The 13,246-nt window shown below is 41.4% G+C and overlaps 1 long non-coding RNA gene across 1 annotated transcript; it reads left to right on the top strand.

Annotated features, from left to right (window-relative positions):
• The first annotated feature begins 2,901 nt into the window (after positions 1-2,901).
• On the top strand, positions 2,902-9,510 carry LOC117803406. Its single transcript, XR_004627241.1, has 2 exons — positions 2,902-4,000; positions 8,664-9,510. It is a non-coding gene; the product is annotated as an uncharacterized LOC117803406 (long non-coding RNA).
• Positions 9,511-13,246: the final 3,736 nt, after the last annotated feature.

Here is a 13,246-nt window from a genome sequence, read left to right as displayed (position 1 = left end):
CTGAAGTCTTTTAATAACTGTTAGTAGAATCAAAAGACTAGAATGAAGTCGCTTATATTCATTCAGTGGCAGGGTGGGGGGTGCAGGGCGGGGCTTAGCTGGCTAAGGTGGTTCTATCAGCAGGGGTGAGAAAAGCAGGGGGGTTGTTTTTAAATTTTTTACNAGACGTACCTGTCTGGCTTCTGATGTGTGGGAATTGCATTGTCCCTGGAAGAAATCCTCACATTTCTTCCCCAGTGTCTATTCACTGAGGTCACAGCTCTAACCAAATGCACTGCATTTGCTTCGCCTCTACTCTGGCCTGGAGAAGAAAAGGGAATAAGGAGAGCTGTATGAGNAAGGAAAGTCAGGGTATCTTTCACGTAGCATCTTAATAGACTTCATTTGTGGAACATCTTCTGATATTTCCAACTTTCAAGTGACTTTATCTTCCAAAGATTGTAGTTGTAAGTTAGTTCTTTGCAACATGAAGAATGTTTTTCCTATAGAAACAGTGTTAGGAATGATGGTTGGGTTCCCAGGTTAGACCCCCCGCCCCCGGAGTTTTGCTAACAGTGTAGCTGATACATTTACAAGGAAAAAAGTTAAAAGTGATAAATCTGCATGTGTATAATAGTTATCAACTCGGAGGATTTCATATGTGTTTTGGGTTCAGCAAGCTGGANGCTAAGCAACTGCTTGGTGTTGCATTTCTATGGAGTCAGTTGGTTGCCATTTTAACTTTACTTCAATCAATTAATTAGTATGTATTCTGTTCAATGACTATGGTCTCTAATGGCTGCCCATCAACCGTCCTCACTGCCGGTTGCAGGAATATTATCTACCATTCCCTAATGGTCTTCTACTGTGATCTGATCTTTCATTCCAAATTTAAGAACGCTACTAGATTAGTTTTATAACCAACCCAGAAAGATGATGAAAGGGGGCACTGTTGATGTGCAAGAACTTCCTCAGTGTCAAGTGGGGGCACCAAGCAGTTCAATGTCTCTGCTCCGGCAGCTTCTGCTAAGACTGGATTCCATTATCTTACAGTATGATATGAAGTACTCAAGTATTACTCTAAGGCACAGGAAGAATAAGATTTTTTTTTTCTTCCACCATTGATTACCCTTTCCATTGAGACTTCAAAGCCTGACCCCGATCGTCCTTCTTTCCCTCCTACCTTGGGTGATGGTGACAGAACTGAGGGGTAGAGAATGCAGTAGACCATTACACACCGCCCTCTGGGATATGGGGGCTGTTCTCTAAATAATCTTTAAGGATTTGGGGGCTAGGAGTCACCTTAATAGGGAGGATATTCCCAAATTCTGAAGTCTTTTAATAACTGTTAGTAGAATCAAAAGACTAGAATGAAGTCGCTTATATTCATTCAGTGGCAGGGTGGGGGGTGCAGGGCGGGGCTTAGCTGGCTAAGGTGGTTCTATCAGCAGGGGTGAGAAAAGCAGGGGGGTTGTTTTTAAATTTTTTACCTTGGAGTCATTTCTGTACAAGATCTCAAACTGATAACTTGAAAACTGCATGCCCCTGCTGTGGGAATAAGTGTGGGGCAAACAGGAAACTGATAACGGGCAGTTGGGCTAGATACCTGTATGCCAACAAAGAGAACAGAAGCCCCAAAGATCACTGACTCTGTAGGAAAGTCAGGGTATCTTTCACGTAGCATCTTAATAGACTTCATTTGTGGAACATCTTCTGATATTTCCAACTTTCAAGTGACTTTATCTTCCAAAGATTGTAGTTGTAAGTTAGTTCTTTGCAACATGAAGAATGTTTTTCCTATAGAAACAGTGTTAGGAATGATGGTTGGGTTCCCAGGTTAGACCCCCCGCCCCCGGAGTTTTGCTAACAGTGTAGCTGATACATTTACAAGGAAAAAAGTTAAAAGTGATAAATCTGCATGTGTATAATAGTTATCAACTCGGAGGATTTCATATGTGTTTTGGGTTCAGCAAGCTGGAATAAGAGGACTAGTGAATATTTCGGACATAGTAGCCAGTGAAGTGACTAGATTCTTGAATCCTGTCCTGTCCTCGGACGGATCTTCTGAAACTGCGGTTTGGCACCTGCCCTAGTTGTTTTGATATCCAGGCTTTTGCTCAGTTCTTCTGCAAAAGAAATAAAGGCAAGCTCTAGAAATGCGTGCCCATCCATATGGGCTTGTCTAGGAACATTTTCCCCCCTAGATAATCATTCTCTGATTAATCATTATCACTGGCCTTGTTTGAAAAATAAGGAAACTGAGGCAGTGATTTTGGGCCGAAGGTCTCTAATCCCATATCAGCAGGGGCCAGAATCAGAGATCAGATTCCCATCCACACATGCCCCCTAACACCAGTGGTCTTCAGAACAATGAAGCTCTACATTTTCTCTTGGTTGTAAGAATTCCCCACCTGAACCAACCCACAGGGTTAGAACAAGACACAAAACTGAACCCGTGCCACTTAGTTCCTTTTTCTTCAAAAAGAACTCTCTCGGTCATAACAGATTCCTGCTCACGTATTGTTATGTGTGTCGTCGTTCCTAAAAGGAAAAAATATTTATATGAAGATAAACAGAGCCTGAAGTTAATTCAGATTTAATTCTCCTTGCATAAATGCATTCAGCCCGTCATCAGCGGGCAGAATTTTGGAGGAAATGCATAAAAGAGTAAATTCTAACATTTTAAAGGTTTAAAACAATATCTGAGCACTGTGTATGTGGTAGATCTTGGCCTAAATACTTTGATGGGTAGTAAGGAGGGCACGTATTGCATGGTGCACTGGGTGTTATACACAACTAATGAATCATCAAACTTTACATCAGAAACCAGGGATGTACTGTATGGTGACTAACATAATATAATAAAAAAAAATAGTAAAAAAATAATAAAATAAATAAAATTTAAAATAAATAAATAAATAAATAAATAAATACTTTGAGCACATTTTATTTTGCCAACTCAATGAAGAAGATGTAATGATCATGCCCCTTTCACAGATGAAGGAACTGTGACTTGAGAGGCTAAGCAGCTATTCAGAGATGCACCACAGTTGATCAAACAGGACTTGCACCCAGATTGGATGATTCTAGAGCTCCAGTTTATAGCCACTGACGCATAGTGCTTCCCGGTGATTTTTTTTTCTCAAAAAACTTTTTTTTTTTTTTTGCTTTTATTTCCTCTGGAGTCCAGCTCTGCAGTTCGTTCATTAATCTACTTATTTACACTCTTTTTTTTTTTCAGAAATGATGTAAGATGGTTTACGAAATGCATTTAACATAGTAAGTTAAAATTAGCTTAAAAGTAGGTAAGAAAGGAAGGCCAAAATTTAGGGCATAAAAAGAAGTTGGAGCAAGAAGTGAAGCTAGTACATAAAAATGCGTGTCACAAGGTCCTGTACACTTGATAGAAAAGGGTCTCAGCTCTGGCTCTGTTTCCTGGCAGCCAATCAAAGAAGGGAGCATAACTAGTTATAATATTTAGTGTGTTTGTAAGATAAAAACACATCAGTTACTCAGATGAATGAGTAATTCCTACCACTGAGACCTGAGTGAAACTTCTTTGTGGATTCTCGCAGACGAGGTGGTGTGAGACATAATGACACATATTCTTACAGTATTAGCAGCCAAGTCTCTTAGGGGAGAATCTTCAGGTGGGCTGAGAGGGCGGGCGGGAAGGGGTAAACACGCGTATGGGTATAGCGGGACTGACTGTCAAGCAATTCAGGCTAGACTTCTGTCTTTAGGATCAGCATAGAGGATGAAATGGAATGCAGAAGCATCCGCATCAATGGGTCAATTATGTATGAGTATCTACCGCTGTTTGAATTAGCACATTAAGCCAGTATCTCAAATCCCCTTACACACAGGTGGGGTCCACCAACAAATGCATAATATACCTCAAAAGCCAATTTTGGGAGTGGGACTCTGCCTTCTCTCTTACTTTAAAAAAATTGGAATTATCTACTTTCACTGATGCCATTTTTCTGTTTCTTCTATTCTTAGGTAAAGAGTCCCATGAAAGGTAAGTTTCATCAGTGAGAAGTTTCCATATCTGTTGATCTTTTCTCTACCTTCCTTGAGATACTTCCTGTTATAGCTAGACATGTTAACTCCTTGGTAACTATTTATATGAGGTCTCATTCAAATGAAGTTTCCATATAAAGTGATAATCCACTAGCTTCCTTTAAAAGCTGTGCTTTTGGCTTTTTTATGTGAGTGGCTTTGTTTTAGTGCCAGGGGATTAGAATGAATGAATGAATGAATGAATGAACAAATGAACAAATAATGCCCTATTAAGAAAGGGCAGTTATGTGAAGGGAGCTTTTTCTGATTATCCCTGAATTTTCTGTAAGGATTGGAAGCATGATGACATCTCTCTTCTTGTCCTAGAGGAATAAAAGGGCAATACCAAATACAGTGTTCAGGAAACATTCAATTCATCAAGAATTTATTGAGAAACTAATAAATCCCAGGCCCTAAAGAGGTATAATTCTGGACCCCAGGCCTTCAGTGCCCTAGTACAAGAATGTAAATGACCACTGCTCTGATAAGCGGTGACCGTCAGAAACGTGGAAAGAAAAGGTGGGGAACATGAATTCTGCCTGTGGCTTCCCCAAAGAAGCAATTTTTTTTTTAGCTTGATGTTGGACCTCAGATTGTTTTCAGCTGGAGAAACACAGACTGAGAAGTATTGCAGACGTGTGACTACATGGTTCAGCTGGCAGAAGTGAAGATGTCAAAACGTTTCTCAGTTTCAGGGGTTCAGGGACTTGTTTAGAGATTTTGGGAAGGAGAGTGTAGGTAGGAAGCACTAGGGAGGTGAGACTTTGGTAACATACTGAGTGCCCAGTTAGAAAACTGAGCATGTTTTAAAATGTTGGAAAAAGCAGGATGGTCCCTGAGGAAGTTGGTTGCTTGTTCAGACAGCCATGCTAACAACCACAAATTGTTATGAAGAAGTTCAGTGAACTGTAGCTTTGAGTGCAAAAGAGAAACCATGAGATTCTTAACTATAGGGAACAAACTGAGGGTTGCTGGTGGGGAGGTCGATGGGGGGATGGGGTAATGGGGTGATGGGCATTAAAGAGGGCACATGATTTGATGAACACTGGGTGTTATATGCAACTGATGAATCACTAATTCTATCCCTGAAGCTGATAATACCCTATATGTGAACTAAATTGAATTTAAATAAAATATTTTAAAAAGAGCAACTGCAGAGATAGAAGACAACATAAGCTGGATCATAGAGTAATTTGTAAGCCATACTAAGGAGTATGGACTTAATCCTAAGGTCTTTGGCGTAAAGTAGGTGAATGTCATGCTGAAATTTTCACCTTTGAGGATCATTATACAAACAGGGGAGTTGGGTGAGCCTGGAGGCAAAGAACTCTTTTGAAGACATTTGAAGTTATTAGGTTAAAGCTGATGATGCCTGTGTAGAGAAATAGCAGTGAGGTTGAGTTCAAAATCAAGTGAATATGGTAGTTAATTGGCTAAGTGAGAGAGAGAAGAGTGAAAGAAGTCATCAAGGTTTTGATCAGGAGCTCGTGGATGGTTGCTGTCTATACTATACTACTTATTGAGAAGGGAACATGAAAGAATGAGTTTTGGAGGTGAAGATCTTAGGTTCAGTTTTGTCTGTGCTGAGATTTAGGTGTCTGTGGCTCGTCCAGAGTTGATTGGTTCAATCTGTAACACAGGGGCCACCTTGGGGCAGGAGAGTGGATTTGGGGGTTCTCACGTTCCAGAAGGTTAACTGTGATTTTGGGAGCAGGTACAGTCATCTGGGAAGTGTGTGGATTGGGAGAACAGAAGAGGATGTGGGAGAGAGGGCGGAAACTGGGGAAACATCCATATCAAACGGGTTGACGAAGGAAAAGGAGAAGGGAGAGAAGTTGCTGGAGAGGTAGAAGGAAGATGAGGAAAGTCTGGGTCATGAATGCCAAGGAAAGAAGGAAGTGGAATGGTTCAAGGGCGGCTGGGAGAACCAGTGAGTTCCCACTGGATGTAACAAGGGTATCCGTGCAGAGACTGCTCTGTGTTTGAGGTCATGACTGAAGTGTGATAGCCAGGCGTTGAGGGTTCAGTGGAAATGAAGAAGTAGAGACAGAACATGGAAGCCATCTCTTTTAAAAACTTGGCTAGGAGATGATACAGGAACTGGATGACTGGATAAGAGCATCAGGTCAGTGAAGGTTCTTACATTCTATTTTATTTTATTTCCCTATATTTCATTCAATACTGTAGATGGGGACCTAGACCCTTCTCTGGGCTGGGCTCCCTATCTCTGTGGGCAGGAAATCCACAAGATATAAAGATTTCTTTCATGCTCACACCCAGTGAGTGAAAGTCTTTTCTGGCACAATCCACCCAGAGCCGTTTTCTTGTCACAGGAACCACCTGTTTTTTAATTGCCACTAGATGGAAGCAGATCAATTCAATTTTTTAGAAGACCTTGGGGGACAGGAAGAGAGGCTGGCAAGAAGAGTATTAGCATTAAGTTAATTACCACAGTCAGCTAATTGCCATATAAAGTTTAATGGCTCACTGGTTTTTACAACGAATCAATCAATAGTTGTTTATTGCATACTTCTGTGTTGGAACAATGCTAAGCTTGACTGAGACACCAAGAGGCGTAAGTCCTTGACCCTGACCTCAGGGAGATTATTATCTAGTTGAGTAGTGAAGACAGAAAAATTAAAAACAATTATTTTCAGAAAAATATAAGGCAGAGGATGGTAATGGACAATGAACTCTGTGTTAAAGGACTTTTTCAATACAGAAGAAGCTTGTTGATCCCAGAAAATCTTATAAAGAAGGCGGACCCTGGGTTGGTTTTGAAGAATGGATGGGATTAAGTGTACGGAGAGAAGCAGGGGAGACAGACTATAGGGAAATGATTAAACATGCTACAGTAGTGGGGCTGGGACAGCGTGTTCAGGAGGCAGTAACTGGAACTGCTGAGAGCCCAGGCTGTAGAGGAGCTGTGAACAGAAGTTGGAAAGGAAGGCTGACCCCAGCAAGACAGGCCCTGAATGTATCACCAGATGTTCTAGAAGGCTTAGCAAAGAAGCATTATTTTCCCAGCTGCCTGGAGACACCTCGCATTTATTGACCAAAGTGATTTGAATTCATCGAATTATAAAATTTTAGGTCTTGAAGGGATCTTGATGGATGTCATGTTCAAACTCTCTCTATAGTTGAATCACTTTCCTATCGGCCCTGAGCTAGTGACATAGTTAATTGTAAACATTTATGAAACATTCATTCCATGCTGCACACTGCTCTGAGTGTTTTAGGTGTCTGAAATCATGCAACATTGCCTACAAGCCTGTGGGGGAGAAGGACTATTAATACTCTCATTTTAAAGGTAAAGCAACAGAGGCAAAAAGAAACAAAATATCTAGTCTGAGGTCACTGAATAAATGACAAAGCTGAGATTTGTACCATTTGGATCCATCCTTATGCATCTAGAACTCAGGACTCAGTGATAGAGTTCTAAGTCCCAGACACCCTCTGCCCCCTGTGATGCGACGATTTTTCTCCCCGAAACCGTTTGTGATGGCACTGAGGAAGGGGTGGGGTAGAAAAAGCAGAGTGCATTTCTAGAACAAGCCAAACATAAGATGAAAAGCATCACACTAAACATTGGAGCATTTTTTAAAAAGGCCTGGCGCCAACCGGTATAGTGCTGTGTGCTCATCCTTAAAATGGTGAATGACCAACTCTTGGGCATTTGTGGTTTCAATTCTTGCTGGGTTATTTTCACTCTTCTGCAAATTGGTTCTGTTTACCACCTCATTTGGTTTCTAGTGTCTAAATTCTGCCTGGGTAAAAGCTACACCCAAGATACACAGGAAGATACGATGCCAACCTCAGTGGAGGTATATGTGAAATTTTGTTTTCAGATACATTTTTATCTCTGTATTGGCAAGCACGTTTGCAGCTGCTGAACTGTGGTTTACCCTGGCAGTTCATCATGACAACAGAGTCTCAGAATCTGCTTCCCCCATTGAAAGGTCCTATTAAGACATGCCGTATTTGGCTTCCCCACCCCCATCCCTCCCCCACCCTCTGCAAGAATGAGACACCTGTGTCACACACACACAAAACGGTGTCATTTAGTTCATGAAACTAGATTTGTCCCATTTTCTTAAATCATGTCCCACCAGAATCAGGCGTTTAGAATTACCACCATATCTTTCATGAGTTTTGATTTTTCTCTCATTTCTCTATTTGAACATTGCCATCTTTGTCTACTTTTTGTTGACCGCCCACCGCTAAAAATCTATCTAAAATGCCCTTCATGCTCATTCGATCCGAAGACAAAGCCTGTGCCCCAGAAATGTCTCCGGGTGTGGTCCCTGGACCAGTAGCATGAGCGTCACCAGGGAACTTGTGAGAAATGCAGAATCTCAGACCCCACCCAGACCTACTGAATCAGTCGGCATTCTACCACCACCTCTGGGTGGCAAGCACCTGCAAGTGTGAGAAGCCTTAGGGTGTTATTCTCATTCCTTTGCCTTAGTGAATATCCTGTGTCTTGTCCAACCCATCCGAAAGGCATTTCCTTCACTCCTCTTCTAACCTTCAGTGAATAGTTACCTTTACTACTAACACTGTTCACTTTGGCCATTTTTAATCTTCTTATTTTAATTTATATTTTCCTGTTTTTCATTCAGGGTGAATGATCCATATTAAAGCACCCTCTGTGAAAGAAAATTCTTGAGATACTGAAGTGTCGCTGGATCCTTCAAATCCCTCCCTGAAAAGTATCGCATGGTGGTGTCTCCTACATTGAAGATGAAGTGTGTCTCCTTCAGCGCCTCTGGAAAGATTCCTGCAGGACCGGCAGATCTTTCTGCTCCCATTGTGCCCCTCACCCATCCCTGCAGCCCAGCTACAGTTGTGCTTTACATAGCTCAGTGTTTTATTCTTTTCATGGACCATGGGGGGAGAAGATTGCTATGGAATATAAAGATGTCCTATTTTGCTCTCTATCTTGACTCCATTTCCAGGTACAGCTCAGTGCTGTGCATGATGACCTTAAATACAGTGGAAACTTGATTGTGTGCCTACAGACTCGGTTTTGTTGCAAGTCACATTTTATCACCCCTGCCCTCCAGTCGCCTCTAGGGGTGCATTCTTAGAGATAAGTTCACAAAAGTGATGTTACTCTTGCTTCCCAACTCTAGCGAAGTAATGGGGTTCAGCTCCAAACAGAGAAAGTGCTACTTGCACAGTAGCCTCACCTTCTGTAAATGGAGGCCATCCTATTTAATTGCCCCCAGCCTCCCCACCTTCTGTCTTCTCTTCCCAGTTGGCTGGCTTCCACATGTAGCATTTCATGAGCATCAAACCAAGAGAGAGAAGAGAGAGATAGCCTGCACTGATTTTTTTGTTTGTTTGTTTTTGTTGTCAGTGTTGCTCTTTTTATTGGACCCACCAAGATGCCTTGTATATGATGCTTTTTTTTTTTTAGTGACCACTATATTGTTAATAAAAAACATCACCAGAAAGCTAACTGCAGTCAACAGGTCTTCGATGTCAATTTATTTTTATTTATTTTTATTTTATTTTTTTTAAAGATTTTATTATTTATTCAACAGAGATAGAGACAGCCAGGGAGAGAGGGAACACAAGCAGGGGGAGTGGGAGAGGAAGAAGCAGGCTCACAGCAGAGGAGCCTGACGTGGGGCTCGATCCCATAACGCCGGGATCACGCCCTGAGCGGAAGGCAGACGCTCAACCGCTGTGCCACCCAGGCGCCCCTTCGATGTCAATTTAAACAAGTAGAAAGAGATTCCTCCCACCCCAGCCCTCTTACCCATCTACCGAGATTCTCCCTAGTCTTTAAGATCCATCTCAAGCACCGTCCCCACCCCACCCTTACTTCTTTCATAACTAGTCCTTTCATAGCTAGTCCAGATCCGGGGCCTCCTGCAGCAAGTTTAGTCTACAACATGCAGTTTTGGACTTAGTTGTTTCTTTTTTTTAATGTTACTTGGTCTGTTATTTTAAAAATTATCATGTGTATGTTTTCTCCCAGTGAAATTCTACCCTCCTTAAAGACAAAGATGGTGTCACATTCCTGGAGTGCTGGCTCTTTACTAGACACTTGGTAAATTGTGTATTCGTGTAACTCAGAGAGAGCATACACTGTACTGTTGATACAAGTTGCAGCAAAACCTCTCTCCATGCACGTGATGACTTGAACAGATACTCGTCTAACATGGCTAACTTCTTACAACAGAATAGGGGCCTGGTAAAAACTAGTTGAAATCCCTTCTTGTTCCAAGGCCAATACCACTTTCATACAAAATTATACGTGTTATGAAATGATTTTTTTTGGTAATGATTACATTTTCTTTTCTCAAATCCATCTCAGATCCTGCTTTATAATATGAGCTGTTGCAAAATAATTCTCCACGTTCTACACTACGAATCTAGGCTATACCATTCACATTCATGTAGCTTAAGATATATCCTTTAGAGTCGTATAGTGCACAACCTGTACACACAGCAGCCCTGATTGCAAGGTCTTATTCGACTAAGACATCAGAATCAAAGACCCCACATGGTGGCAACTTCTTGGAAATAAGATGTGTATAGACTTAAAAACGCAGTCCTTTGTTTAAGCCCTAAGACTACTATGTGATCCTAGGAATTACGTCATTTTATATCTGTCAGATAAAGATTCATAACATTCATAAAAAAATAAATAAGGGTTCATTAGATAAATTTTTCCAAAGACCTTGGGTTTAACCTCCCTGAGACTTAGTTTCCTGTTTCCTTACCTATAACGTAATAATGAAATATGCCTTATTTACCTCCTGGGCTTATTGTGATGATTGAGTCAGGAATGAATTTGTTTTGTGAACTGAACCTTAAATGTAGATTGCTTTCCACCCAAATCTTGCCCTCCATGCTTTCTTGGTGTAGGATTTTGGATCTTATGCATGGGCTTGACCAGAAGCAGGTCTGAGAACTTGTCCTGAGTTTAAAAACCAGAGGGTCCTTCTTCTGTGTTCAAATAGGAACCCAGTGTTCAGATTATCACCACAGGTCAGCTCTGGTACCCAAACCTTTGATGGGGTGACCTGGAAGGGCACAGGCTGGGGAGCCCCACTCGGTGGGAATCCTGCCTCTAACCCTATGATGTGACCCTACGAGTCATTAACCTCTCTGAATTTCAGATTTATTTATGAAATGGGGTTACCATTATCTTCCTCACATAGCTGTGCTCCAGATTAAATGAAATAACCCCTTTCTTTCATAACGCAGAATACCAGCCTTCATGAAATTGACAAGAGTCCAAGAAACACAGAATTACCCATTCCTCTGGGTTTGTTCACCAGAGCTCAGTGAGCCTGGTCTGTATTAATTTAGTTTCCTAGGGAAATATTTCATTAAGCTGATATTTAATTTTATGACCTCAGCTCTGCTATGAAAAACCTGTCCCCTGAGTGTCACACACTTCCCATGTATGCCCTAGTTTTCACCCTTGACCTCCCCAAGACTGTGCTCTGTTCTTTGACAGTCTGAAACAGACCTAGCTCCATAGTGATTTAATGAGAAATAGATGAGTCAAGTAAGAGGCTTCATATCCAAATCAGACTGCGTAAAATTAATAAAGTTATCCTTTAGACGTCTATGCTCTTCCCCCTCAAAGATCCTATTCTCTGTCAGCTGACTGTCTCTTCATTTTGTCTTTTCCCCAAAGTTCCTTGAACATTTCCCTGTCTTGATTTTAGCAATTTGATTTTCCCTCGGTTTACATGCCTCATTCAGGAAAGAAAAGTCACTAGAACCAAAACAACCCATAACCCATGACAAAGGACAGGGAAATTATTAGCAGAAATAATGAGATTTTCACTTCCCTTTAGCCTTGGCAGTCTTCTTATTTTGTGGGCTGTCAGCGTTCCATGAGGTACAGCCTTCCCTATGTGATCCTGAAAGGTTAATTGGAACTAAGCTTAACTCGGCACCTTGGTTGAAGCTTGGTCCAAGCAACAGATCTGATGGTGGTGTTTCCAGTACTAATAGCTGTAACAGCAGTAGCTGCCATGGTGATGATTATAGTAGGGTAAGGGGTTTTTAAAGTTAATTATTTTAGTTGATATCCAATTATCTTATTTGATATCCAAATCCATACCATATCAGGAGAAAACTATCTTTTTTTGATAAGGCTCTAAGGCAGAAGAGCATTACAAGACATGTAATCAGAGGCTGTAGACATACAGGGCATCTAGAGGTGGAAGGAAAAAGCACCTCTAATTGCAGGTCAAGGCAGCGTGTGCTATGGAATGCTGAGGAGTGCAAGCCAGAGATGCTGTGGTTCCAAGGGAGGGAACACATGACAAAGGGCAGCAGAATTTATAGGTAGAATTAGATCCTGAATGAGGTCTAATTAAGAAGCAGAAGGTGAGTTAAATATCCAAGGCAAAGATATTGAAGTCAGAGATGTCAGACAGGCTTTAAGGGCTGAACAGAGAACCAGCAATGAAAAAGGCATAAAACAGCTTTAAATCCCAGGTGAAACTTGCAAAATTTATTCTGGAGTTTCTGGGAACTCTTGAGCAAGAGAGGGAGAGTGATATTCTGGGAAGTTTAACACGTCCAAGGGTTTGAGAGTAGAGAGAAACGGAAGCAGGGAGACTAGTCAGTAAATGTAATTTTTCAGGCTTGATGATTAGGGTGGGGCCAGGAAGATTCCAGCGTGAAACATTGTCAAGGCTTTGGTCTCTGACTTGCTGGGGTGGAGGGACAGGGAGGGAAACGCAAGGGAGTGCAACAAAGCATTCAGAAAGGAAAAACATAAAACAAAGGTTCTGGTTAAATATGGTTTATGCAAATGTTCTTTTTTTCAAAGAACTTGTAGGAAAGTCCCTCCTTTGTTATATTTCCTCTTCATGAACATATCTCTTCCATTGTTAATATAGGATTGAGTCAAGGATACAGTCAAAGTGGCTTTGGATTCACTAAGGCAAGTGGTGATAGAGATTGAGAATAGGAAAAGTCCCCAAACTCAGAGCTCTTAAAAATGAGAGTTTGAATCAATTCTGACTCCTTAAATGAAAGCAATCTGAGTTTAGTTTCAGAAATGCAATTTTGATAGAGACCGTGATGCAGACTGGCCAACCCTGTCTCAAATGCTGGGAAGCTTCTGAAAATGCCTGCCGATGGGTTCACTTTGACTGTGTGGTCAGTTTCATGTGGATTTAGAGCTAACAGGCAGAAGGCATGTTTGATGGTGTACAAGACT

Source organism: Ailuropoda melanoleuca, chromosome 8, assembly GCF_002007445.2.
Source record: "Ailuropoda melanoleuca isolate Jingjing chromosome 8, ASM200744v2, whole genome shotgun sequence".
In the NCBI taxonomy this organism is placed as follows: Eukaryota; Metazoa; Chordata; class Mammalia; order Carnivora; family Ursidae; genus Ailuropoda; species Ailuropoda melanoleuca.
The sequence above is the reverse complement of the archived record's forward strand: the minus strand, read 5'-3'. Positions and strand labels throughout refer to the sequence as shown.